This window comes from Penaeus vannamei, chromosome 1, assembly GCF_042767895.1.
Source record: "Penaeus vannamei isolate JL-2024 chromosome 1, ASM4276789v1, whole genome shotgun sequence".
NCBI lineage: Eukaryota > Metazoa > Arthropoda > Malacostraca > Decapoda > Penaeidae > Penaeus > Penaeus vannamei.
In genome coordinates, this window is record NC_091549.1 from 49609980 (window position 1) to 49617479 (window position 7500).

Here is a 7500-nt window from a genome sequence, read left to right on the forward strand (position 1 = left end):
AGTGTGCGTGTGTGTGTGATGTATATGTATATGTATGTATGAGTATGCATGTGTGTATGTATGTGCATGCATGCATGCGTGTGTGTGTATGTATGTGCATGCATGCATGCGTGTGTGTGTATGTATGTGCATGCATGCATGCGTGTGTGTGTATGTATGTGCATGCATGCATGCGTGTGTGTGTATGTATGTGCATGCATGCGTGTGTGTATGTGCGTGTATGTGCGTGCATGCGTGTGTGTATGTGCGTAGATGTGCATGCGTGTGTGTATGTGCGTAGATGTGCATGCGTGCGTGCGTGTGTATGTATGTGCATGCAAGCGTGCGTGTGTATTTATGTGCATGCATGCGTGCGTGTGTATTTATGTGCATGCATGCGTGTGTGTGTATTTATGTGCATGCATGCATGCATGTGTGTGTGTGTATGTATGTGCATGCATGCATGCATGCATGTGTGTGTGTGTATGTATGTGCATGCATGTGTGCGGCGTGTGTATGTATGTGCATGCATGTGTGCGGCGTGTGTATGTATGTGCATGCATGTGTGCGGCGTGTGTATGTATGTGCATGCATGTGTGCGGCGTGTGTATGTATGTGCATGCATGTGTGCGGCGTGTGTATGTATGTGCATGCATGTGTGCGGCGTGTGTATGTATGTGCATGCATGTGTGCGGCGTGTGTATGTATGTGCATGCATGTGTGCGGCGTGTGTATGTATGTGCATGCATGTGTGCGGCGTGTGTATGTATGTGCATGCATGTGTGCGGCGTGTGTATGTATGTGCATGCATGTGTGCGGCGTGTGTATGTATGTGCATGCATGTGTGCGGCGTGTGTATGTATGTGCATGCATGTGTGCGGCGTGTGTATGTATGTGCATGCATGTGTGCGGCGTGTGTATGTATGTGCATGCATGTGTGCGGCGTGTGTATGTATGTGCATGCATGTGTGCGGCGTGTGTATGTATGTGCATGCATGTGTGCGGCGTGTGTATGTATGTGCATGCATGTGTGCGGCGTGTGTATGTATGTGCATACATGTGTGCATGTGTGTATATGCATACATGTGTGCATGTGTGTATATGCATGCATGTGTGTATATGCATACATGTGTGCATGTGTGTATATGCATGCATGTGTGTATATGCATGCATGTGTGTATATGCATGCATGTGTGTATATGCATGCATGTGTGTATATGCATGCATGTGTGTATATGCATGCATGTGTGTATATGCATGCATGTGTGTATATGCATGCATGTGTGTATATGCATGCATGTGTGTATATGCATGCATGTGTGTATATGCATGCATGTGTGTATATGCATGCATGTGTGTATATGCATGCATGTGTGTATATGCATGCGTATGTATGTATGTACATGCATGTGTGTATATGCATGCGTATGTATGTATGTACATGCATGTGTGTTGCGTGTGTGCATGCGTATGCACGCATGCGTGTATGTACTTGTATGTGTAATTGTTTATATTCGTGTACTTGTTTGTGTATACATGCGTGTACGTTATGTGTAAGTGTATCCATCTGTTTGCGTGTAAGTGAGCGTATAAGTGAGCGTATAAGTGAGCGTATAAGTGAGCGTATAAGTGAGCGTACGTATCCGTGAGCGTACGTATCCGTGAGCGTACGTATCCGTGAGCGTACGTATCCGTGAGCGTGTACGCATGCGTGTGCGTGGTTCAAGGAGAGCCATAAACCGGCCAGACCCACGAGCTTTCGAGGAATTCCAACGACTCGGGCATCGCGGTCCAAGGGGGACACTCGGCGGACATGCAACGTAAAATTAGCATACCTATCCCGAATTAAAAACAGCTGTTCCTGAAAGGTAAACAAAGCCTGTCGCGCGCTCTCTAACCAAGATAAAAAAAAAGTCTGCAAAGCCATGAATGAAGGGAGGGGCGACTGTGTTAAAGCAGACACATCAAACTTTTCCTCATCATTTTCACCCATTAATTCTCCTTTAATTTTATCTTGTTCCACCTCTCATTCAGTTCAGTTAGATTTGCGAAGTCATGCTTCGCCCGGGCCTCTTCTCTGGAGTGGCCCGGCGACCTCTCATCCATTCCGCCTTCCTTTTGTGCCTGATCTCCCTCCTGATCCTGTACAGACCTGCCTCCTGATCCTATACCTGATCCCCCTCCTGATCATTTACCAGCCCCCCCCCCCTCCCCTCTCTCCTCCTCCTCCTCGGCCATTGTCTAAACCTTAAGAGCAACCACTTCCAAACCTGTTCGGTGACCTTATATCTACTTGTGCTAACTAAAGCAGTTGGACCTTAGGTGGAGGTGGTTGGGGTAAAGGTAGGGGCCAGGGGGTAGGGGGTAGTGGGCAGGGGGCAGGGGGTTAGTGGTAGGGGGCAGGGGGTTAGTGGTAAGGGTGGGGGTAGGGGATTAGTGGTAAGGGTGGGGGTAGGGGGTTAGTGGTAGGGGTGGGGGTAGGGGGTTAGTGGTAGGGGTGGGGGTTGGGGGTTAGTGGTAGGGGGTAGGGGAAAGGGTTGGAGTAGGGGAAGGGGTTGGGGACAGGGGCAGGGCTGGAAGTGTCTCGGGACACCTGCTTGCCAGTTTCCACATGATGAAAGCCTGCGGGGCAAATCAGGTCTCCGGGACTGGCTTCGTCAACCTTCTCTGTTTCTCTCTCTCTACCGCTGTGTTGATTAAGTCATTCAATTCAATTCCATTAATTCATTCAAGTTCAATTCCACAGATTCCCGTCGCCCTGACAATCGCTGAGAACGTAAAAGCTACAGAAATTATGCGGAATGTTCAGAATGCACTCGGAGACGAAGACATACTATGCCTTCAACTGACAAGACCATGCGGGTCATTGCAGCATTGTGGACTTGACCATTGTTCATGTTTTTAACTGCCTTTCACTGTATAGGTGCTTATGCCCAGATAAAACAACCGACTTTATCATACACCATTTCCAAAAGTTATCTTGCTGACCTTTAAGCATTTGGTTTGTGACTTTTTAAAAGTGCAGCATGTACATTCACCTCTATAAAAAAAATATATATATAGTTCATTTCCACCTCCCTTGCAACTTTTCCCGTTATCCTTCTCCCTATATTCTGACCTCAATTCAATTCCGTTCAATAGTCCTGCATTATATTTAAGTGACCCCAATCATATTCCCGTTTTCTTACACATTTGTGCCGCCCATTTTCTTCGGATCTTTCCTCGTCCGGGTGCCTTCAAAACACTTCTCAATCTACGCGTTATGTCTGCCATATCTGGACTTGACCTCGTCACCTCCACAGTTATCTATATCAGCAGAAAGATAGCAAGAGGCCGAGTGATAAGAGGGAAAAATCATCCGATTAGAGCGCTGTCAGACACATTCAAACAAAAGTAATTACGGTTAGGTTTTCACAGGTTTATAAAAGAAACGAATATTTTTGGGCAACACATTAGGAAATTCTTGATAAAGTCCCGTTTTCTTCCCTCTTGTTGCACGGCGCGCGAATCAATACCAAGGCAGGGGACCTCTGTCTAAAGATAGCAACACCCAGAAAAAAAACGCATAAAATCTGAGTACTCGCTCTATCGAATGTCATGGTTCGATCTGCTACGCTATTTTGAAGACTCGTTTAAATAAATCCATACATATTCAAATACTTCTTCGCGACACGATGTACAAACCCCAAATATTGATATCAAACTGCAAACGAATGACTAGCGATTTTAAATTGTTAACTGCTGGTAAAAACGGACTGCAAATCAAGATACCAAACAGGCTTTCCAATCAAGCGCCCGCCGGAATCATCTACCTTTCCCGCCGATCCCAGGGCCTTTTTCGCGACAATAAATCTTCCCCTATGCTTAGAAAGTCGGGGCAGGTCGACAGCAATCCTACGGTGAAAATCTCCGCCACATCTCTTCCGCTTTCACAACGGAAGACTCGTATCTCGCGTCTATTGCAGGAATCCTACTTTTTTTCTCTCTCTCTCGACCAAAACGGCCCTGCTCTCTCCATCTACCCCTTCCATGCGTTCGATTTCCATTCTGCTGTAATGCGCAGCTCAAATGAAACCCGGTCCAGTTCGAACTAGTTTTCCGACACTCAATTACGGCAGATTCTCGCCCAGGTGTTCGCCACGAATACACCTGTGAGGAGGAACCGCAGAGGGTCACAGCCTGCTAACCAGGGCGTCTTAACATGAATTCTTGAATATAAATCTTTTAATAGACATACCGCCACGTAAGCATCTCTGGACAGACGGAGGGACAGCGGGACAGTACGTAGGCCATGGGGGGTGCGTGGAAGGGGAGGGGGGGTGTTAACTGTTACTACCACTCGATGTCTACCAACCATAACCTGCCTGAGTTCCTGACCCGTAACATCTGTGGGACGCAGATGTCCACACACACCACCACTGCTTATGAAATGGCCACGTCCAATCGGCACTTGCAATCTCCCGTTTTTTTTGTTGTTGTTTTTTATTCCATAACTTATCATTGTCATTACTGTCTTATCATTCATCATCATTATTGCGACTTTCAAAGAGGTATTTCCCCCCCTAATTACATTGGCCGTACGCTCTGCGATTCCGCTTTAATCTAGTAACAACTATGGCGCAGTGTTAAGTGTTCGCCGCGACTACCGTGCTTCGTAATCTAGCAAAAGCCAATAAACATCAAATATAAAACATTCAGCAAAATGCGGCGCCAGCAGCAATGGTGGCGGTGGAGGCAGCGGCAATAGCAATATGTCTGATCGTATCTGAACGACAGTGTTGACACGTGGCCAATATGTAATTTTTTCACATGGGAACCTCATTAAAAACTAATTTCATGGGAATTTGGACCCCTGAATCACAAGCACCACTGATATGGCCACGTGAACTAAAACGGAAATACTGGATAAAAACAATGAACAAAATTATATAAATACTGAAGTGAGTATAAACACCAAGAAGGTAAACGATAGTAAATTAAATATGCAAGACATTAGTCTATACAAAATAATCCCTAAAATAAGTGAAATTGAATCCCTTATAATGAAATTACCGTAAATTAATTCTCATGATAAAATTACGGGGATTGTTCCACGGGTATAATACAAAAAAGGAACTTTCCTTTTTATAGAATATGCATTCTGGTATCACAAGATAAAGTCTATACATGTACATACAATTGCTCTGAATTAAATACATATTACTGTAAATTGCATCTCTGACAAGTCCCGCGCCGAGAGAATAAGTCCGACACAAAACCACAATAATCACTAGATGGAAAGAAAATCCCTGCAGAAATTACACAAGTCGTCCTTATTTTTTGCGTTTTTTTTCTGACCTTTGCTGAGGCTCGATAGATTTATTCTGGGCTGTCGCTACCAAGGCCTACATAGACGTAGGTCGCTGCTGCGAAAAGCAATACAGAAATACAAGGATTGAAGTAATGCGAACCTGTGCAGCCTGTCACAGACGTCCCCGATCCCCATGATGCAACCATGCGCTGCTCAGGCTTCCAGTTCAGCTCCCTCTCAAAATGTATAAATAAATTTTGTGTAACAGCAATTAGTCAAATTGATAAGCTGCGGAGCGTACGGGGTTAGTGGTGGAATGGGAGGGCGGGGGTCAGGAGGCGAGAGCTGGAAACATACCGAAGGATTTATACGACCAAATATCAATCCAATTTATATTGCACTTGTGACTGCATCTGTCAAATGTTTGAATATATGAGTATGCATGTTTGTTGCTCTCCATCTGTTCGTCCTGAAGATCTAACTTTCCCCTGACAAGATCTACAAAAGTCGGGAAAACGCAAAAATAAACTTACATTCTTAAATTTAAATGTTATATAATTTGCACAAATTTTATTGCATTTACGACTTGTTAACTTTAATTTGATATCAGCATCACACAAACAGAATATGTAAAATCTACAAAAGCCATTTATATTGCAATTAAACCTATTTGCAAATGATACCTAAATGAAAAAAAGGTAATAGTTCATTTAGCTTCTTTAATGGAAATCGTCCCTTATAACCGACACCCTTAATATGATAATGCTAAGGTTTCGACACCGCGATCACGTGATTCCTTATCGCAGAACGAATGGCAGAGAAAAAAAGTCGAGTCCGAGAGAAAAATGACGACGATGGTATAAGAACGGAGAGGATGATGAAAAGTGTTAGAAAAGACTGGCAAAATTGGAAACAGGGAATGATGTAAATGTTACTGATAGTAGAATAAAACTAATCCGAAATACATGATTGCATCTTATTGTTACAAGGGAATAGTTTCAGCTCCACACAGCCATCTATCTAATTACACTTTACACTGATAAACTCCTTATCTTTTCTCTAAATCAAGTTGACAGATGATCCCTGGGCACCGTGTCAGAGCGAGACGTAAAGGGCAAAAAGGGATGGTAAATGGCTCTATTTCATCTCAAACAAATTTACATTTAACCCATTTAGTTGGTATTGACATCTTACTAATCTAATCTATTATTTCCCAACACAAACACTCATGCTGGTTAACATATATACTCCTTATCCCAACTTATATCCCATTATAATCCATCTTGGGCAGTCCTTACTCTATGCAGCCAACAGAGCATCAGTGTGTACCCTTCCATAATAACCTATACAAAATATTCTCAATCTCATTCTATACCAAGCATCTTACATTCTTCCTATCTTATCACTGCCATGCAATAACCTTACTCCAGCCCCTCATAATTCACATAATCTATCCAACAATCTCCACTACATACAAGCACATACTTAACATAAGTCACATACCATACATTACAAACATACATTCAATACATACATACATTACATCAATAGACACATACATTACACATACATACATAGAACACAATCTGCTCAACTCCATACAAAATGCTTGAGCAGAGCATCCGTCTTGACAACACAACATTCCCTGAATACTCTATTCATTGATAATATTCTCCCTCTAAAGACAATCAATTTGTTTTCAATCCTTAGCAATACTTCAATCAAAACCTTATTCTCACTTCAGTGCATTAACAACCACCTCCCATTCACCAAATCCAACAATTCATATTTACACGTAGTCCAAACAAAAACCTTCCTGTTACATCCTATACATGCATACATTCCCTGAACATACTTCTACCCGAATTCCCGAACAAGTACACTTAAATGTCATCCCAGACGACATCACAAAACCCGCCACGGCAGCATTTACTTTCACTCCCAAGTAATCCTAACTCACTCTCTCTAAGGTGACAGTCCCTCCCCCATTACATCCCGAATATGACGTTTTTTTCTCTCTTTAATGGAAATAATGTTTAATATATTAGAACTTGACGTATCCCTATTAGGACCAGTCTGTCACCGCTACTTTTTTTCTTCTTTTTTACTCTCTATTTACTTACTGTGCAGCCTCCCTTGGACTACCTCTGCTTCTGTTGGCTAATTATGCACTGGAAGAGCCTCTAATTTCATTACTTATCTCTAGATTAGCTAAACTTCATTATAGTTGA

General features: G+C 43.2%; 1 protein-coding gene across 1 annotated transcript in view; it reads right to left on the minus strand.

Moving 5' to 3' along the window:
• Nurf-38 (Inorganic pyrophosphatase Nurf-38) overlaps positions 1-7500 on the minus strand; it is a 27090-nt gene that overhangs the window by 19099 nt on the left and 491 nt on the right. The gene's annotated exons all lie outside the window — the stretch shown is intronic.